Here is a 22,306-nt window from a genome sequence, read left to right as displayed (position 1 = left end):
GATTAAAAAGACAAAGGTTCTTTATTTTATAAGAAGTTCAAGTCAAATGGAAAATTAAACGTAGGTACTGTACACAATTTTTTTCTTTCTTTTTTTTTTTACATGAACTGCCTAATAAAATAATATCTTCTTCTACCGCCTCCTCCTCCTTCTCCTCCCTAATATCTTTGTATCCGGTAAGAGCAACAGTGGGTGAAGGGAGGACAGTTTCACCCTAAATGGAAAGCTAGAAAGTCCTTTTTTTAGCCGGGAAAGGGAATAGGGAATTGACGCTTGGGTATGGACTCGCTTGGGTCCAAAAAATAGACTTTTTGTGTTTCATCCTTCTTTATCCTGGACAATGCAGTAGGTTGCATTTGTAACAGTAAGTAGCTTTTTTTTTTTTTCTCCCTCACATTTTAATGATGTATGTAATTCTGAGTTGTTCTTATTGCAGCTGCTCAATTGCTCAAATACTGTGGGGTTTCTTTTGTTTGCTTGTTTGTTTTTTTGTCTCTTGAGATGCACAGACTATGAGCTGCTCTTCAAGTATGGTTGCCTGCCATACAGGGAGGGGGTTAACATGGGATATAAAAGGGAGAACTTCTTTTGTTTGGGAGTTGGTGTTTGAGAGGAGTGCTGGGGCGTTGTGTTTATGTTTTGCAGAACTTAGCCAGTGAAGGCGAATGTCCAGCCTGACAGCCTAATTGTTTTGTTTAACCTTTTATTTTGGCCCTTGTGCCTGTTTGTTTGTTTGTTTGTTTGTTAATAAACGTGCACACCAGCGTTTTAAACTGCAGCTTTCTGGTCTCGGAGTCTCATTCCTGATGCTATCCTGTTACAAGCAATATCTAAACAACTGCTGTGTATTGCCTGTAAAACAAAAGGCAACTATGGCAGGTCACTAGATGGTGCTGCCTCTTACTTTTATACATACACATTGGGTGATATAGTCTAAGTTACATTTATATGAGGCAGGGAACTATAACTGAATAGCAACTCCTGAACTCAGTTAAAAGGTACATAATACAGACTTTGAAAAAAAAAATATATATATGAAAAGCAAATCTGAACCTACCTGCTCTTAATGCAACTAAAAACTACTGAAGGGGAATGGAAATCACACAAACAAAAGATTAGGTCAGAAAACATCCACTATGATGCAGTAGTATTAAGGTAAAATAAATGTAATATAGTACACTCTTCTTATTTCATTATACAATTTATACAAATATGAAATAGACAGGTAAGTGAATTAGTGAGGAGCACTCGTACAGTACAGGACATGTAAAACTTACAGAAAACATGGCCTAACCATGAATTAGTCAAACTCATGAATTGCTGAAGGGTGAAATAATGTACTGTATACAGTGAGCTGCAGTGTTTATCGCTGGTTTTCAACTTTTATTGGCACGGTTCGATCCTAAATACAGGATCCTTATGCATGTTTGATAATAAAATTAGATGGGAGGTATGGGTTTCTGCAGCTTTGAGTATCTAGTTCTATTAAATACCTCCTCCTCTTGTTAATTAATGTTATTAAATGTGTCTGTAAAGTATAATATAATTCAAGTTTGCAAGAATTGGGCACAGAATACCACTAAAGGCAAGCCACCGCAGTCCCTGTCTGACTGATTATTATGCCGTGCCTATTTATGAGTGGAAAAACACATTTCTGTAGAACACTGACTCCAAAGAGACTTCTTCCTGGCCACACACAGTGCTTTAAATCTACAGTAAGCCATGCTAAATGTATCCAAACTTTTATCCAAACTTGGATGCTGCCACTACATAACCCCTTAGTGTCCATGGTGGTAACGAAACATTTGATAAATGGCTCTCAATATCTACAAGCCTTCCGAGTTCCAGCTTTGTATATGCTTTGATTCTTTAAGAACAGGAAGAACATTAACAAAACAGACACTGACACACCCCAGTTGTTTTTCTAAGGTTAAAAAGGTAACGTCAAGTAGACAGACATTTCGATTGTGCCTTGTTCACTGTAGTTTTTTTCTAATGCCATATTGGGTGAAGTTATCTTTCATAGACAGAACTGTATGTTTTTTGTTTTTGTTTGTTTTGTTTTGTTTGTGAATTTACTAAAAGCGAAAAGTGGTCTTAAATACTATTGTACTATTTTCTTTTAATCTGTATTTAAGTGGCAGCTCTTATGGAGCTCTGGTCAATTTACTGACCAGATGAGCTCTGCCAACAAGACTCATACTGTTTACAGTCACTACAGTACAATTGTTTTTTATTTTAATTTCTAACCACTTTTACTACAACAAGCTATATTCCTTTCTTCTTTGGGGTTACATGTCTTATGTTGACTTGGATTTTCAATTTACACCTAAATTGCAAAAGCGATTTCACCTGTGAACATTGCGTCAGGAAGTTAATCGCTGTCCTCTCATCCTGTCAGTTCACACATTATGTATCTTGCTTCAGTTTGCAAAAGAAGCCGAGGGAACAAGATGAATTAAAAGCATATCTATTAGCAAAATGTTGTGACAGGTGGCTGCCACTAGGGTACCAGCAATGATAGCCCTAGTGCAGGAGGACATACGCAGACAGAGTGGAATCAAAATAAGAGCTCAAAAAAATGCAAAACAAAACACAGTGAGAAACAGCTAAAAACAAAAGTTTGCCAAACACTGGCTTAGCGCTGCTCCCACTAAAAGGGAGGTCCCGCTCCGGAACCTACTCTGACACACTAAAATAAACTGGGGTGGGATCAAAATCCCCTAAATTAATCCCTATACAACTCACTCACACTGGCTCTCCACACAGTAGTGAGGCTGCATGCTTGCTGAAACAAAAACCAACCGAACTGGCTTTCCAGCTCCTTTTTTATACCATGTGGCTGGGCTTAATTGATCATCAATTAGTCAATTAAGCCCCAGCCACATTCTGCACATGGATGTGGCAGAGTTGGATTTAACCCCATCCCTGCCAAACTTAAATTCAAAACTTCACAACTTTATTTATAACTGCACAAACCTGCCATATCTAGTGCACACTTATTCTATATATATTTTTAAACTATACATACACACAATACAATACATTATTTACACGTGCAGGGCTTTTGCCCTGCCACAAGGTGTATGAAATGAGCGACCTGAGCTTAGCAAAGAAACATACAATATAATGCAGACAGCAAGTAGCCTACCACTAAAGTGTTAGAAAATATATCCTTTTACAGCCAGTTATTTAGTAAAAAATAGTAGTGAACTACAGAAATAATAAAAAAAATGCAGGAAGGATGCTTATCATGGGCGATGTATAAAATACTGACTTGCCTGTCCTGTTATGAAATATGGGAGGGATCAAACACTTCAGGGTGTTTGGACACCTCCGTAGACAACAGTTTCATTCATGATTTTTCCTGGCAAACCTGTGTTGTCAGCACTTGGCTGTGATTGGTTAATTCCACAGACGGTACCGCGCGGCAACCATAAAAAATCGTAGTAGTGCTCAGCGGCACCGCAGGACTAGCGGTATTGTTCCGCGCGGATCTGTCCAACACCGTATGAAAGCAATGGCAGAGATACAGGCGCCTGTCTGTCCCGGGATTAATGAGGAAAACGAAGCAATTAATTTAGAGGAAAGTAGTTAGAGACAACTAACTAATATATTACTTAATATGAAGGAGAAAACATAATATTAATACATTTATTTGTCTTACTTCTGTAGCCACAATTTATATTAAGAGCAATCTGAACTCTCGGGTACTAATTCATTTCAATGACATTACAACTGGATCATGCTTCTTTAATTATCTAGAAACGATAGGCATGTGGATAAAGAGTGAATAGAAAACCAAACATCAAAAACCAAACCCTTTTTAACCATTCATCAATTTACTTATGAATAACTATTCCATTATTTTTCTAACAAATTCATATCAATAGATAGATAGATAAGATAGATAGATAGATAGACAGATAGATAGATTGATACACACACACACACATACATACATACACACACTGTGGCAATGTGCCCCACCCGTGTGTATTTTTGTGTTTTATGTTGTATGTTGCGTGTGTTAATGTTGGTGTATTGTAGTTGGTACACGGGATATAAAGTGGGTATTGAGCATGAGTATTTAAAATGTATAATTGTATTTAGGCACGGGAATTGCACTTCACTTCACGTGCATTTAAAGTATTTAATATGTGAGCACGGGGTTGCACACAATTAATTCACATGCTGGGATTCAAGTGAATAATTAATTAGAAATTGAATCCCGGCACAACAGTATATATAGATGCACGTTTCACTCACTCGGGGTTGTGTGTTCAGGGTGAAGGAACGGGAAAGAGTAAGGAGATAATATCAATATTAATAGAAAGCAGTTGCTACGTGGTGCTGGAGGACCAGCACGGTACGTGATGGTTTAGTGTTCGTCCCTGTTTGTTAGTGTCTGTTCGTTTTGTTTGTCTATTTATTTTGGCCGCAAGTGCCGTATTCTGTTTTTGTTCAGCATTTTATTTTCTGTGTTATTAAAACACTGAGTGCAGCAGCATCTCAGATTCACTCACCAGAGCACTGCCTGTCTGTGTGTGTTTCTTTCTGGCCTGACGTCATCCCTAGAGCTAGCCTGTCACAACACACACACACACACACACACACACACACACACACACACACACACACACACAGTTGTGTTTTATTTAGATTTTTAAAAGCTACAAAACAAAATCCAGATCTGTTTACTAAATCCGTTTACAAAGTAGATGACATTTACAGAAGATTGAACCGAAAGAAAAACACTGAGGAACAATATATCAATAAAAACTTGTAAAACTTGTTATTCAAGAAATGTACAACTGTGTTGTAAAACTATATACTTTACATAAGCTTGCCTGCCTTGCAGATACCTGTATTTGTTCAAAATGTGTTTGATGGTTTCATCCAATCCATAACAAGGATGTGGTTATACAGTACGTTTGTTTAGCTGCTGCTTTGGGGATCCATACTAAGGAGACACACCTGCCTTATAAACAATACATGTAGGGCAAAGGAATCTTTTTCAGGTAACTCATATGAAGGTCACCTTACAATACAAACTGTTTTGAACGCATGTTAATCTGCAACAAGTAGCATGTTCTGTACATGTTTAGCTTGCTGTAGATTAGTCACGTAGCCAATATTTTACATTAATTCTATACTTAGTTGTGTTTAGTTTATTTGCTAACGGATCCGCCATACAAATATGTGAGAACAACAAAAGGGGCCAAGTAATACTTAGCCCCATGACTGTGCATAAAACTACACACTATTTGGAAGGTATGTTTCTAAAATAAAAGAGTGGTCAAATCCTTAACATGTATGCTATAACTCTCTGGGTCAGACACAGCTTGCTCACTATCTGCATTTAGTGTTTGTTCATACTATATTTATTTTGTCAAAATGTTCCACCCTCTAATTAACCATTCCTTTCCAACCATATGTACTGAACAGCAGTTGCCTTCAAGGTACTCCATATTACATAGCACTCTGAGCCATTCCTGCCTTTCCTAAGTCTTAATGGGCTGTACAAGAAAATGCACAAATTGCTCTAATTAAGCTCAGGTGTGCCTAAGCTTCTACCAACAGCTGTGTCAAGAGCATCTTAAAGCATGCTCTATAGGTGTAGTTTCAGACGAATACAGATGCATCCACTTTCAAAGTTGCTTCTCATACATTGTGTGAGTTTTATAAATAAAGGCTCACAAATACTACACAGCTAATCTCATGCCACTTGTTTCAGCCCACATGCAAACTTTGGGGGGGGGGGGGGGGGGGTTCTAATAAAGTGGCTACATGCAGATAGATGACTAACATCAATGAAAGGGTAACTAACTCCCTAATAGTGTGTAATCTAGACAGACACATACACTGGCCCCATTCACAGGATGTTAATCTATATTACTGATATAGACATTATTGGAAAAGATTAAAAACACATTCTGCTCATGAAACTATGCAAAGTTTAGAAAATTCCTATAAGGAGAGGCCATAAGAATGCAGTCCTTCCCAGGCCTGTGGGCTTTCAGCACAGAGCAGGCTTCAGAATGCCACCCACTGGGTGAACACAGCAAATACTAGAATTCTGTAAAACTTATTTTTTCCTGCTTTAGCAGTCACTACTGTACACAGGAGGTTTCCTATTCTGGGTGTTAAAGAACACATATTAAAGTACATAGAGACTAACAAAACCTTTTAAGGAAATTCTACCTAATATGTATTGCCATAATTTTATAGCCTATATCTTATATTCTCCTATGTGAAAGATGCACACATTATGGTAAAGGTGAATTTGATTTTCTAATGGTATTTTTCCATGAAGCTAATAGACAGGACAATGTATCGATTACTCCTTGCAGATTTTACTTCTGCTTCACTGCTTCAAAAAAAGGAACCAAGTCAACATTCCAAACTAGTTCTAAGTACCTGCTTATTAACCAACCAGCTCCTGCCCTGAACGATGGACATAAGAAGCCTATCACTGAGCATCTTTGGTCTTAGATGGACTACAGTAACATCATGTCTGAACCTGGATTACAACCCTGATGCAACGGACTACAAGAAGAACAATCTGTGAAAAAGTCCCAACAGAGGAGTAAAATAACAGGTTTGAAATAGCTGTATAACTTCTAAATATACTTTTACAACACAAAAGTACACTGTACAATACACAATACTGTACATTCTATTGGATGTTTTCAAACTGAAATAGTTGTTTGTTATGACAAGCAAAGGATTATTAATGTAATTAGCATTGCAAAGTTCCAGTAGGATTACCCACTTATTAGACAGCAAGTCAGAATACTAATTTCAGATGATTATCTAGGCTGAGTCAGCCATACAAGGGGAACAAACCCATGGTCTGACAATTCAAAGTCAGATATTAAATGATCATCAAGCAAGGTTAAATGGTTAAAAAAATATATATATATCAGTCAAAGGTACAAAAGATGAGTTGACTAAGTAATGCTAAGTAGTATCCTTGTATTACACTCCAGTCCTGCTGTAAAATACCCACTGAGCCAAAGATAAACACTACAATGCTTAAGACTCCAAGTACAGTGTAAGCTTGAATAATTTCTCAGTTGAACTATTGCGTTCAGTAAATGTCTTTGAAGATTATGTATACATACCCCCCAAGAAAGGAATAAACTTCTCTGGTAGAATATAAAATGAAGATGAAAACGGTTTTGCCAGCTGGAATTCAAAAGCAAGATTCTCACTGGCCACCTGTTACGAGTGTGTAATAAAACACTACTCAGAAAGATTAGCAACATTCGAAATGCAAATAAGGAAAAACAAATATTGTCAGACATCAATGCATGCACACAACATGAGAAATTCATGCCTGTTCTGCCTAGGAACTAGGAACGCAATAGTGGCTTAACTGAAAGAAGGCAGTTTCGGATCTATAATTCAACTATGTGAAATGTTCCAGTTCTTCTTTTGAATACTTGCAGGCATTCTCAACTCTCAGCTTCTGCTTGTTTCACTTTCAACACCAGGCCTAAATGTCAAGATGTACTGCTCTAGCTATGAACAAGAACATTAACTTGAATACTTTAGAAAGCAGTTCAGAGTAAAAAAAGTGTGCCATTATGTGAGGTTTTAAACATGTGACAGCTTGACATTCTAAACTATCGTAAATGTATGTACTGTAGTTACTGCAGGATGAACAAAAAACAGAATTTAAAAGCTGCAATATGCCACAGCTAGTCACGTTATATTCAAGGTCACCAGTATCTCAAAACTCACTGTAAAAGGGATGGGAAAAACAGCATCTGTGTTTACAGTCAACCACTGAAGCATCTTGCAGTAGCACAGACTGAATTATGACCATTATTATTATTATTATTATTTATTTCTTAGCAGACGCCCTTATCCAGGGCGACTTACAATCGTAAGCAAAAACATTTCAAGTGTTACAATACAAGTAATACAATAAGAGCAAGAAATACAATAACTTTTGATCAAGTAAAGTACAAGTTTGACAAACCACAATTCAATAATACAGCAGGTAATAGTGATACTTACATCAGGATATGATTAAATAGTGATAGTTACATCAGGATGTGATTAAATACAAAGTACTACAGGTTAAAAACTTGGCAGATTACAGTATTCTGAAGTACAGGATTAAATGCAGTAAAATAGGGGGCAGATAAGAGCAAAATAAAGCACATTTACATGAAGGGTGATAGTGTCCCAGGATACAAACAGAGGAGTTCTACAGGTGCTCTTTGAAGAGGCGAGTCTTAAGGAGGCGCCGGAATGTGGTCAGGGACTGGGCAGTCCTGACATCTGTAGGAAGGTCATTCCACCACTGCGGAGCAAGGGTGGAGAAGGAGCGGGCTTTGCCTGCTTATGATAGGTTTAGGGCTATGTTTTGTTTGTTTTTAACATGACTCAAAAGTAACAAATTGTGAGTTCCTCTGAATTAAGCACTGCGATACTACTGGTGCAAACACATTTGGTGATTATTTTTATCTATTAAATTATCCATGCACAATTTAGTGGATATAGAGATACATAACTGTTTGGGGTTTAAATGTACAGCTACAGCCAAAAGTTTTGTATCACCTAGAATTTTAGGATTGAGACCACTTAAAAAAAAAAAATTATATATATTATATATATATATATATATATATATATATATATATATATATATATACACACACACACAGTCATGTGCAAAAGTTTTAGGCAGGTGTGAAAAAATGCTGTAAAGTAAGAATGCTTTCAAAAATAGACATGTTAATAGGTTTATATTTATCAATTAACAAAATGCAAAGTGAGTGAACAGAAGAAAAATCTACATCAAATCAATATTTGGTGTGACCACCCTTTGCCTTCAAAACAGCATCAATTCTTCTAGGTACACTTGCACACAGTTTTTGAAGGAACTCGGCAGGTAGGTTGGCCCAAACATATATATAGACACACACACACGGTGTGGGATGGCGCTGTGGTTAGAGCTGCTGCCTCACAGCTCCAGGGTCCTGGTTTCGATTCCAGCCTCAGTGGTCTGACTGTGTGGAATTTGCATGCTCTCCCTGTGTTCGCGTGGGTTTTCTCTGGGTACTCCGGTTTCCTCCCACAGTCCAAAGACATGCTGGCTAGATGGACTGGCCTCTCTAAATTGCCCCTTGGTTGCCCTGCAATGGACTGGCGTCCCATCCAGGGTGTAGTGCTGCCTTACGCCCTGTGTCTGCCGGGTTAGGCTCCGGCTCACCACGGCCCTCTATAGGATTAAGCGGTTACAGATAATGGATGGATGGATGGATGGATGGATGGATGGATGGATGGATATATACAGTGCACTCCGTTTATAAGAATTACTGATATAAGAATCAACCACATATAGTGATCAAAACCACTGGTACAAAATCATTCCTACACTAACCATGCTAAAATACTCTGCTTGTAAGAATCAAGCAATCCGTTTATAAGAATAATGTCATGGCAAAATGACTGCATGTAATACAGTACTGCATCAAGTGCAATGACGTGTACAACCAATAAAGCTGTTTTTGAATTTGAATTTGATCACATCTCATGTGATTAGGCACATACACAGTGTTTGCAGTATAATCCCTGGTCCGCAGCGACTCCCAGTAGAAAAAAAGCAAGTTGTGCAATTTATGTGTATCGACATGACAGGAAAAAGAAAGACGCGTGACTGTATTGTACAGGTATGTGTGTTCTCTGCTTGTGAACATTTGTTTTAATAAAGCGCATACACATTCATTGAATACATACTGTGTACAGCACTGTTATTGAGTGATATGCAGAGGAAGGGGGATTGCGGAGCTTTGAATCTCCGCTTAGTGAAAAACTGAGATTTGCATCACAACTGAAATATGCTATACTGATCATATAACAAGCTGCATTGATATATTGTCCTCTGTGATTACGCACCATTGACATTGGTATACTGTATTTAAACTGCTGATGCGGAGGCACGCTTTTGCTAATTGTAATCATATCAGTCTGCTTTTAAGAATTAATTGCTTATAAGAATCAAATCATCTGGGGCAGACGTGATTCTTATAAACAGAGTGCACTGTATTTATATGTATTTATATGTAATGTATATGTCATTGTTTTTTTACAATTTAATCGTGCAGAATTTTATTGTTCTATATAAAATAAAATTAATCAATAGATGACCTCCATTTTCTCAGCAGCAGACCAATCGTAAGTCAAAGATTAGCCCCTTGTTATGTAGGTGTCCAATCATAAGTGAGCAGAGGCTGGACATAGACCGTTGAAAGTATTATCAGTTTCAGTTGAAGGTCTTGTGAGTTTAACCAATGGGAAAGTCAAACATCTGCCCTGGTTTTGCAGCTGCCCAATCATTAGTGAGCAGAGGCGGGACATAAATATGCTAAGGTAAGAGGTATGAGAATAGTTGAATTTCAAGCGACATTGCTAATATTATAGAAACCCTTATTGAGAATTATATTGAGAACTTACAAGTAATATTTAGAATTGCTTTTTACAAATGAAAAAAAAAAGTCAGACAACAGAGACATCGTAGTCGATTTGAATTACAATCAATTTTCAAGAAGAACTTTCTCAGAAAAAACGGAGAGGGAGGCATACACCACAAATACCCAAACGGACACAGGAAGGAAAGGAATATACTCGCCACTTCCAACATTTAAATTATGAAAGGTATCCGTGGATTACCGGTAGCTGTCAATTAAAAAAAAATGATACTGCTGGAACTGTCTTTTGTTCAGTACAGAAAAGGTGACATGGAACAGCAATCTAGGATGTCTGTCAAAGTCAGCACAAAAACATGACCGTTCCCAAAATCACTTGTGAGCCACTGTAACACTCAAAACTTTTGCTCAAACCTGGATTGATGTTCAACTAGATGAGCAGAAGCGTAGGGATACAATACATCACAATGTGCAAGTAAGAAAAAATCGTGAGGTTCTTAAACTCTTGATTGATTCTGTTGTTTACCTTGGCAAAAAAGAACTGGCATTCAGCGGGCATGATGAAGGCACCAATTCCCCAAATAAAGATAATTATGTAGAATTACTTTCTCTGATTTCTGACTGTCAGCATGTTAAGTAATCGCTTGCCAATAGCCACAGTATTCTCGGGTACCTCTAACAAGATTCAGAACAAAGAGGAAAAGTACAGGAAGCCAAATACATAGCTGGTAACTTAAACATCCAACAATGGAAATGTAGCTCAGCTGTCTTGTGTTTTCAGGTATTAATTATTAATTTGAGAATTTAAAGAAAATGTAGAAAATATGAAAATGCAATTGTAAGCGTGGGTCTTTGGCCGGCGTAATAAAGACAATGTTAAAACAAGCTTTCATTAGCGGCAAATACACCTCAATTATAACAAAATGCGTCTGGTACAAAATTAAATCAGTATGAGAAAAACATTACTCAAGGAATGAAAAAATAAATAAATAAATAAAATGCGGTGTCAACATTATGTACTATTTATTTCGGGAATAAACAAAACAACGTTTAACTTGAACTGCTCCTTTTGTTTTGTAGTTAATTCACTGGGGTAAAGAAAGTCCTACACAACTTATTCTTTACTCCTGGGATATTATTCTAGTTTAAAAGTGTTACATATTGTGAGGTCTTGCTGTAAAATAAAGGCACACACACAGGGGCCATGGCCAGTTTTAAAGCAGTGAGGAAAAATTCAATCTTTAACTGCTTAAATCAGAAAATACAATAAATTGGGAAATTACTGCAGCTTAAATTCTAACAGCTGCGTGTCTTTTTCTGTTAAACAAACTCAGAGCAGCCGATTCAAATCCAGCGCCATTCTGAAACAAGGGGGCGGCACAAACAAAAGCAAGACAGTTCACACAGCAACAGCGGGAGAGCGACATCCTGGGGAAGTACTCGTGGAAAAGTACGGAGCAGTTTAGAAGCAGTTTGACAGCTGCAGAAACTAAACTTACACAAAAAAAGGCCTTCAAGCCAGTAATCAGTGACACCTGCATGATGTGGAAAATCCGACAAAACACAGCACAGCTTAACCAAGTGTGTGTAAAGTGCTGCAAGATCCAGGACTTGCTTAAATGAGTAAGTAAGCTAGAAATGGAGCTTACTTACTCGTTTTCATCGAAGTTTTCACCCCTAACAGACAGAAAGCCACCAAGGAGATAGAAGAGGGTCTAAACAGTTGGATTCAGGTAGGCAGAGCCAGGGAAAAAAAGAAACTTAGGTCAAACACAACCACCAGAAATCAAAACAAACAAATTTGAGCCACCTCAATTTAGATGATCAAAACCAACAGCAAGAGAACGAAATGAACATCAGCCAGGACCCCATAAACAGTGCTGGATAAGCAGCAAATTCAGTCCACAGCCTGAACAGTGCACTACCTTCCAGGAGCCTTTGTCAAGCACATAACTGAGAACGTGGACGGGCTCCTAGAACGAACAGGAGACGACCCGGTAGTAGTCATCCACATCGGTACAAACAACATTGGAAGAGACAGATCAAGATCCCTGCAAAACAAATTCAGAGAGCTAGGAAGGAAATTAAATGACAAGACCAAAACTGTGGTATTTTCTGGGATACTGCCGGCACATTGCAAAGGACAACGGACAGCTGGAAATAAAAAATCTAAATGCATGGCTGAAATCGTGGTGCACACGGGAAGGCTTCACCTTCCTTGAACATTGGACCACATTCTACAAAAAGGACTATCTATATGGGCGGGACGGACTGCACTTAAATAAAAAGGGAACAAATCTACTCGGAGAAAGGATCCTCGAGGAGGTTCAGAAGCATTTAAACTAGAAAGGTAGGGGGGAGAAATAAAAAAAAACAGAGACTACATTAAAACAAGGGCAACAACTCAGGTAAGATAGCCATTAAATGTATCTAAATGCTAGAAGTCTGTGATAGAAATACAATGATTCTTGGTAGTAAATCTCCCTCACGACCTGTGAGGGCACTAAGCAGCGAGAACAAAGTTCCTTGGACGGGCTGGTCCGACAGTTCTTTCCCAGGGTTCAGGGGAAGTCAGCCAGCTAGAAAGGGGGCGGAAATCCGTTGCATTAACAAGTTGACCCGGAAGGGAAACGATGTGGTAGTCGCAGATTAGGTGGTGGCTGCACTCGTTTACTTCAGGGGTCATGTGTGACTGCATAAAAGGGGACGGAGAGACGCAATCTGTTCCTTCTCTTTGGTTTGTGTTTTGAACCTGAAAGGACAGTGCGAGACCCCGTGAAATATACGGATCGTGAGTTTTATTTGTTTGTCTATAATTGTCTTGTTTGTGATTATTAGATGGCTAACACGTTCTGGAGATGTCACCAAGGGCCAGCACAAAACCTGGAACAGCACTGCACTGATGTCACTAATAAACTTGAATCACCCACCATGAGCACTACTGCACGCACCTAGGACTGGTGACCGTGTTGGTATTGTGGGACGGATATATTATGTTTATCATTTGGGATTGCAACCCCGTTGTTATTTACTCCGTGCAATACACATTGTTGTGTATTGCCAGGGATTATTATTTGGTCACTAGACCTGGACATAAGACAATAAAACCTTTTCCAAACTGGATTATAACCCTCTCTGTCTGCTTCATTATGCACTGCATCACTCCTGCACCTGTATCCACTCAACCACTTTGCCACAAAGTCTCAAAAACAAAACGCTAGAACTTGAAGCTACTGCACTAACAAGTAACTACGTTGTGATAGGTGTTACAGAAACTTGGTTATCCAAGAGGGATGGAGACAAACATAATATTAGTGGGTATACACTGTATAGGAAAGACAGGCAGAATAGAAGAGGCGGAGGGGTAGCACTATAAATTAAAAATACTCTTGAAGCCCAGGTGTTAAATCTGGAAGAAAAAAACAACACAGAATCAATATGGGTCAAAATAAATTGACAAAAATTAAATGGGCATAAGCATGCTATAGACCGCCAAATTTAGACACCGAGCAAAATAATCTGTTATACAATGACATTAGAAATGAGTGTAGCAAAGGAGAAGCCATACTAATGGGGGATTTCAACTTCCTCCATATAAAATGGGAAAACCCAGTAGGGAGCATGACAGACGAAATTGAAATGGTAGAAATGACAAATAACGAAGACAGAATAACTAAAACAGAGGTCAGAGAACCATTGGCAAACTCAGATCACAACGATTAAAGCTAAGGTTTACAATTTTAAAAAGGCCAACTATGAGAGAATGAAGTGGAGACTAACAGAAGTAGATTAGAGCAAAATAGAGAACACATCCACAGAGAAATCATGGCTATCTTATAAAAATGTAGTACTAGAGGTGCAAAACAATTACATCCCAAAAGTAGGCAAATCAAAATCTAAAACAAAATGGCCAAAATGGTTTAATAGATCAATTAAAAAAAATATCCAGAGAAAAAAGGCACTTTACAGAACGTTTAAAAGGGACCAAGAACAAAGTACACAGAAAGAGTATTTGGAACTGCAAAACACAAGGCAAAAAGTAAGTTAGAAAGGCCAAGAGAGAGATAGAAATGAACATTGCTAAGGGGGCTATAGCCAATTCCAAAAAGTTTTTCCAATATTACAACAGCAAAAGAACATTCAAAGAGGAAGTAACATGTCTCAGACACAAATGGCAAAATAATAGATGAAGAGAAAAAAATAGCAAATACATTAAATGATTACTTTTCATAAGTTTTACAAAGCAGGATGTGGACAACATGCCCCACATGCCGATCTGTTCCTATCCAGTTTTAAATAACTAGCATAACAGAGAAAGAAGTGTTAAAGGGACTAGGAGCTCTCAAAATAAAACAAATCCCCTGGGCCGGATGCTCCCAATAGTACTCAAAGAAATGAAAAGTTATTTACAAACCGCTAACCAAGATCATGCAACAGTCCCTTGAGTCAGGGGTAGTACTGACAGACTGGTACTGACAGAATAGCAAACATAACACCAATCCACAAAAACCGAACCAGGTGACTACAGACCAACAAGCCTTACTTCTATTATATGGAAACTTATGGAAACTATAATAAGATCCAGCATGGTTTTAGGAAAGGGAGATTGTGTCTAACTAACCTGCTTGATTTTTTGGAGGATGCTACATCGACAATGGATAATTGCAAAGCATACGACATGGTACATCCTAAACTACATTCTGATATCGTAAGCAAACTTGTTAAATTTCCAGACGACACAAAAATAGGAGGAGTGGCAAACACCGTTGTAGCAGCAAAGGTCATTCAAAATGATCTAGACAGCATTCAGGCAGACACATGGCAAATGACATTTAATAGGAGAAAAGTGTACGCAGGCAATAAAAATGTGTATTACAAATACCATATGGGAGATACTGAAATTTAAGTCTGAATCTATGAAAAAGATCTAGGAATTTATGTTGACTCAGAAATGTCTTCATCTATGCAATGTGGGGAAGCTATAAAAAAAAAGGCCAAAAAAATGGTTGGATACATAGTGAAAAGTGTTGAATTCAAATCAAGGGAAGTAATGTTAAAACTTTACAATGCAGTAGTAAGACTTCATCTAAAATATTGTGTTCAGTTCTGGTCACCTCGCTACAAAAAGAGTGCAAAGAAGAGCGACCAGAATTATTCTGGGTTTAAAAGGCATGTCATATGCAGACAGGATAAAATAATTTAATCTGTTTAGTCTTGAACAAAGAAGACTACATGCCAATCTGATTCAAGCTTCCAAAATTATAAAAGGTATAGACAATGTCGGCCCAAGGGACTTTTTCGACCTGAAAAAAAAAAACAAGGACCAGGGGTCACAAATGGAGATTAGATAAAGGTGCATTCAGAACAGAAAATAGGTGGCACTTTTTTTTTTTTTTACACAGAGAATTGTTGGAGTCTGGAACCAACTCCTCAGTAATGTTTTTGAAGCCGACACCCTGGGATCCTTCAAGAAACTGCCTGATGAGATTCTGGGAACAATAAGCTACAACCAAACGAACAAGATGGGCCGAATGTCCTCCTCTCATTTGTAAACTTTCTTATGTTCAGAGCAACATAATGGCTTTTATTACTTTTGAAAAACGAACGAATATACAAACGAATATTTAAATTATTAGCGAATATCCAAACATGAAAATCCTGTGTTCGCCCCAGCACTCACTAACTAACATACATACAACATATAGTGCTAACCTGTTGTAATGTGGTTGTCGGTAGTACGGTGGAAAATGAAGGCAGGAGACACTCACAATTTGCAGATACTCGAATCCACGGTTTATTGGGACGAGTGTTCCCTGGGCCACACCAAAACAACAAACAGTTTTGCACTCTCACAGCACCTTGTCTCAATAAGCTCTGTCCGCACTGATGTGGGCACCCCACTATATGTTTTCATGTCCCTGCTAAAATACAAAAAAACAAAACAAAACATTTTAAGTTTCTAAAAATATTCATGGAACCAACCAGTCCTTACATTTATTTTTAGTCTTCCAATTTTCTGAGTATACATACTTTCCCATGGCAGCGTTTCTCATTAACTACCGAGTCTGAGTATGAGTCATAAATAATTACGTCCATTTAAAAAAATGCGCTTACAAGAACTGCGATTTCGAACAATGTTGATTTTACAGTTTTCAGAAGCTCGTTTCTGTTGCATTTTCTGTAAACATTAATGTGATTTCTACAGTAAGTTGTATGATTTTTTTCTTCCATTTTTTATATTTTTTTAAATTCTGTTAACTGTTGCTTGATTAAAATAAATACAAATAACAATAAATAATGTATTGGCATTTACTTGAACAATGTAGCTTCTTCAAGTCCAGTACATAAATATCAAGTGATAGGTATATGAAATTGAAAAATATGGAAACTACTTCAAATGGAAAAAGAGTAATGTTGAAACGGAAAATCGCTTTGGTATACAAATTACACACACAAATGGTTTTGGATATTTCTTATTCATTGTATTAATACAGATTAGCACAACCCGACATACCACTTCTTTAGGAGATTAGCATGAGCTACTATAGGAAATCTGGAGCAGCTTCCCATTTTGGCTGGTTGTTGCAGTCTGATATAAAACACTGCAATACAAGTCTGTACTTTTTATCTGCATTTTGCTTGTAAACCGTCAATAATATTACTTGACCAGTTTTACAGCACTGATTATGCAGCAAAAGATCTGACCAGTACATCTTGTAGCTCATATAGTGATAGGTTTCAGATCGATCTTCAAAGTGAATACATAAAACATTTTCCGATGCTATAACATATACTCACTGTATTTCTTACACTTCAAGTAAAAAAGAAACATAGAAAAAGTAGGTTGTTTGTTTTTAAAAAAATGTGATACAATTTCATAACTCTGCTGTACGGTTACTGATTCAGGTATATGATTGTACAGTTTGGCCTTCATCACCAACATCGCTTGAAGGCTCAAAACTGATTGGTCTATCGCGATTCATGGTGTCCATGGAAACATAAGCCTGGAAACAAAATGTCCTTAAAGAAGGAATGTTTTATTCGACTTTTACATATGTAATGAATTGTGGAAATTGCCACTATTTTACTGGAACAAAATAAAAATTTTGAATACTATACACTGGAACATACGAGCACTATAAAAAAATTGTTTTTTTTATTCTTTTTGAAATAACTATTTTAGGCAGCTCATCTGGCAAAGTAGGCAGTAATTTAGCCAGCCGCTGGCTGGAAATGAGAAGGCTGAATTATACAAGCATTTCCAAAGCTGCTGTCCAAAGTAACCAAGACTCAATTCAAACTTGAAATATCCATGTTCATCCAAGCATTATCTTAAACACTAAAGCTATTTTAAATCTGTATTGCACCTTTAAATATTTATTTGAGTAGTCCTTTAACAATAACACTTCCTTATGGGAAACAACATTAGAAATGCTCCGATGCATTGTATGTATCGAATGGAAACCGTCTGCAGGCACAGTCAACTCAAAACGAAACTGAAAGTGAAGCACTCTTACCATCTGTGATGTGAGAAACAGGATAGCCAAAAGGACCAATGCTCTGTCCAAGAGTATGTAGGTTTACAAGGATACAATACAGTTTAAAAAAAAAAAAAAAAAAAAAAAAGACTGAACTGTTTTAACAAAACACAGCAATATATAATGAAACAAAACAAACTACCAAAGATATTCAAAAATACTGCACTGTATCTAGATTTAACAAGTGTGATAATGTTTCCAGGGTGTACTAGTGCATGAAAAACAGAATCAAAATACCACACTTCGACACATTTATAAACCACTAGCCTTCAACTTTAGAGGGCTGGATATTATTCTAAATATGGTTACTAAATTGTTTTTTGGAGCTTTAATTTTAGCTAAGTGGACAGTTAAAGTGAAGATTGATGTTTGCCTCAAAATGGCAACCATTTACTTATATTAAAGGGGACAATTGCTTTCTCTTGCACTATATGTATTACTGAAATATATTTTTCAACATAATAATTATATTTTTATTTATATACCTATAGCATGGGTCATAAATCTACTTAATGAAACTTAAATTATTTATCAAATCTTCTATGTGAATTGGCAGACAACAAAAAAGACACCATTGAAATGTCTGCCATTTGTATCCAAATAAAATGTACTTCCAGCACTGATGCAGGATTTCTGTTCCTGCACAAAACCAAGCATGTGAAGACAGTGTAATGCAGTGGTTCTCAAACCTAAGAGTGCATATTATCATATGAATACTATAGACATTTCCATAATAAAACCAAAGTGTTTCTTTAAATAAATACAGCAGCCCCCTCTCCATAGGCCCTTCCACTGTCGTAGCCAGGACATTTTTGCCACTGGGGCAATAATACAAATATCTCTAGAAACTTTCCATTTTTTAACAGTGCCAAGCATTCCTGTTTAATCTGATTTAGTTTAAAGTACAGCTATGGCCAAAAGTTTTTGCAGCATGTAGAATTTTAGGATTGAGACAAAATTAAATTAAAAAAACAAACAAAGAAAATACTAAATGATATCTAAATGATATCGCAGAAGTCTACCGGAAGCCATAATATAATACAGTATTTCATGTTAGATTTTAAAATGTCACATATTTTTTAATTTTTGCCAGTTTTTCGTTAAGTATATGGAAAACTACAAAGCAGTATGTAAATTCAATAAGTTAAGGTAACATTATTCAGCAGGTTTCATTCGACTTTATGAAGCAAAATCTTAATTCTAGGGTGATGCAAAACTTTTGGCCATAGATGTATGTCAATCTATTGAGTTTAAACGTTTATAAAACTTAATCAAAATGCACGTCGCTATTAGCTTATTAAATAGCTAAATATTAAAATAGGTTTTCATTTCTTTCATTTTTTGTTGAAACCATCCAGATTGAAAACTATAATGATTCGTTTAAATAAAGCTTAACAGTTGTATTTATTAGAGCGAGGCAATGTCAACCAATGCTTTGAATAGAAAATATTATTTGTCAGCTATTTCTTACCTTAAGTTACAAGAACAAAATTTCACGAATTGGTCAAAAACGCCCATGTTAAAAACATTGATAATGTATACGATTATGATAAAGGGTGATTAAGAGGAGTTGGCCACATTAGAGAACTGGGGGTGTAGTGTATGATAAATATCAGCATTGAATATGTGGCAATCAATAGATCTGTGCATTTGGCGATTTTGTGGTTACTAATTTGACACATACAGTGTTTTAAGAAAGATTATACACTAACTGCACTATGCTCAGGGCTGTAGTAAAAAAAAAAAAAAACTGTTACAGTACCTCTATTACAGTTCCCCATTTGCAATGGTGTCAGTTTGTGCAAGTTTGAAGGCCTGATTTTGAAAAATAACACATTGAGTTTTCTTTGATGTATAATTTTTGAAAAAATCTTTACTAAAATAATATTGTTACTGCAGAAAATACACATGCTCGTCTTCGCCGCTCCCAAGTCAGCGCAGGGGTGGCAGCGGTGAGCTGATCTTAAAAATACAACTGGATATGTCAAATTGGGAGAAACGCGGGGTCAAATTAATTGGCGACTACTAAATTAAAAAAAAGAATACATTAATAAATATATAAATTAATGTGCAATGTGTAGCCTGCCATTCTTTGCAAAAGAAGGCTTAACTTCAACAGTAAAAATAATTGTACGAGTTGTTCATCCCCAGTTTTGTAACATTGTTTTTATTTTTCCTGTAATTTCCATCTCATTACAAAAACTAAAGTTAACTAACAAACAAACAAATAAAAACCACAACAAACCTATTTGAAATAAATAAATGTATATTTACATACAGTGAGGTCTGCTGTACATGTGAATGCAGTCCTAAATCATGGAATTATGGGTAACAAAAAAGAATAGCCTATAAGCATCCATTACATTTTTGTGAATCGTTTTAGAATGTTCAATTTCAAACTAACTGGCTACACAACTAAAATATCATCATCATTATTTTGAGTCATAATGTAAAGCCATTTTGGTGCGATCCTAAGGAATATTAATGCTCTTTATCAGTAACAGGCAAATCCCTGTTTAAAATGGCTATGTTGCCTAAGAGTAGGCACTGTGTTTTTTTGCCGTCTACTGGTATAAAAATATCAAAACAATTGATATTATTTTGAAAAAGATATTTCAACAATATGTATAGCACAGGAGACCGCAGTGGTTTGTAACGTGTTTGTTGTAAACACTAAAGGGTGTTCTGTAACACTTTAAACCCTTAACAGTAGATTGAAACTCACAACCCTATTGGCTAGTTTCAGTCATCACATCCTGGTGACTTTTTAAAACTCAACAGAGCTCACATATTCATGTCTAACCTCTAAGAACATCTGGTGCACCAGGGTGTAACCATTAACCTGTTCCCCTACACATGTTCTGCCACTAGAGGAAACAAGAACTACCACATAAAATAAATGTGCTATTTGTACCTCTGTCTACAGTAGCAAGAAAAGGGGTGTGTATCTTGTGCTTTGTGTGTTGTTGCTGTGGTCAGTAAATAAATACCATTCTCTGATACAGAAGATCAAAGTGCAAATACTGACTGAGGGAAAACTGGACAAGCTCCAACTTCCAGGACAATGTCTTAGCACAGAAAGGAGGGGGTATTGACCAGTCTGAAGCACTACCAACTAGTAAACAGATAACAAGCATTGTACCACTGCACCGACCACTATAAAAGTGCACCATGGCATTTTTGCAGTGTTGCTGTAGTAATAATATGCATTTACCATCATTTACAATGGTTTGCAATGTTTTTTTACTATACTTACCTGTGCTTTACTATGCTATTATACTTTGCTATGCTTTTACAATGGGAAACTTTTTGGGGAACTAAGAAACACAGGTGTATGTTACTGGCCCAGTGTCCTGGTCATCTTTTACTCACCGGAAAACTCAATTTCTCAACCAGACACAGTGTCACTTCAACTTTGAAAAGCATACCTAAATCAAAAGGTGCATTGTTTCAGCTATGAATCAATGAATGAAATTAAACTGATTGCTTTGATAAGAGTACAGATCACCTCCAGGTCCTGCAATGCTGTAATATTTTATACAACAGTAAATTAAAGGAGTGCTAACCAATGCTTAAACAACACTATTAAAAGGACCCTCTTTTTGTACTTCTTTACATGTCCATTGTTAATTCATTAAGTATTTCAAATACAACACTACAGCTAAACTGTTGCATCCCAGTAGCTTTGTAGTAAGTCCCATGGTCTGAATGCAAATAGACCACTGCAGTGAGTTTGAACTGAAACAGCAAATAAGGAACCAGGGAGCAGCAGCAACATGTCATCTCTAGCAATTTCTGCATATTCCAAATTAAACTACAAAATCATGTAAACAACCAAAAGATCTTCAACAGAAGAAAAGAGAGACCAATGATAACAGGAGATAATAAAATAGATTTGAAATCTTGGACACCACTCCATTACCCTACAGTAGATGTAATTAGGTGTTCATTTCTGTGACACTTCAGTTTGTCCAACAAATTGAACCCTGGATTATTATGAATTTCTCAAAGTTAACATGAGGGTGTCCTTTCTGTCTCGTGCTACCATCAAACACAACTTGTTGTAAAATTAAAAATGATGGGGTGGGAAAATGTGTTAAGTCACAAGCATTTAAGTTGTTTTTGTTTTTAAATTGTTGGTATTATGAAACAAGCTTAGTTAATCTAAATAAAATGAAATTGTGGTTATCGAGTTGCAATAAACAAAATTAAAAAAAAAAAACATTTTCGCAAATGTCTAATATTGATTATTTTAGTGATATTATAAAAACAGCAAGACTGAACTAATGAGTAATGTCTGTATATTGTGTGGCCAATCCAGTA

At 36.7% G+C, this 22,306-nt stretch overlaps 1 protein-coding gene across 2 annotated transcripts in view; it reads right to left on the bottom strand.

The window, feature by feature from the left end:
- Positions 1-22,306, bottom strand: part of LOC117406917 (fibronectin type-III domain-containing protein 3A-like) — a 106,874-nt gene that overhangs the window by 83,471 nt on the left and 1,097 nt on the right. The window contains exon 1 of one of the 2 annotated variants that reach the window (XM_059028646.1): positions 7,128-7,145. The exons of the other annotated variant lie outside the window; for it this stretch is intronic. The gene's annotated coding sequence lies outside the window, so the exon portion shown is untranslated. Of the gene's footprint in view, positions 1-7,127; positions 7,146-22,306 lie in introns of those variants that run through there. 2 annotated transcript variants of the gene reach the window in all.

The sequence above is a fragment of the Acipenser ruthenus genome, chromosome 8, assembly GCF_902713425.1.
Source record: "Acipenser ruthenus chromosome 8, fAciRut3.2 maternal haplotype, whole genome shotgun sequence".
Lineage (NCBI taxonomy): Eukaryota > Metazoa > Chordata > Actinopteri > Acipenseriformes > Acipenseridae > Acipenser > Acipenser ruthenus.
Note: the sequence above shows the minus strand (reverse complement) of the source record. Positions and strands in the feature narration are given on the sequence as shown.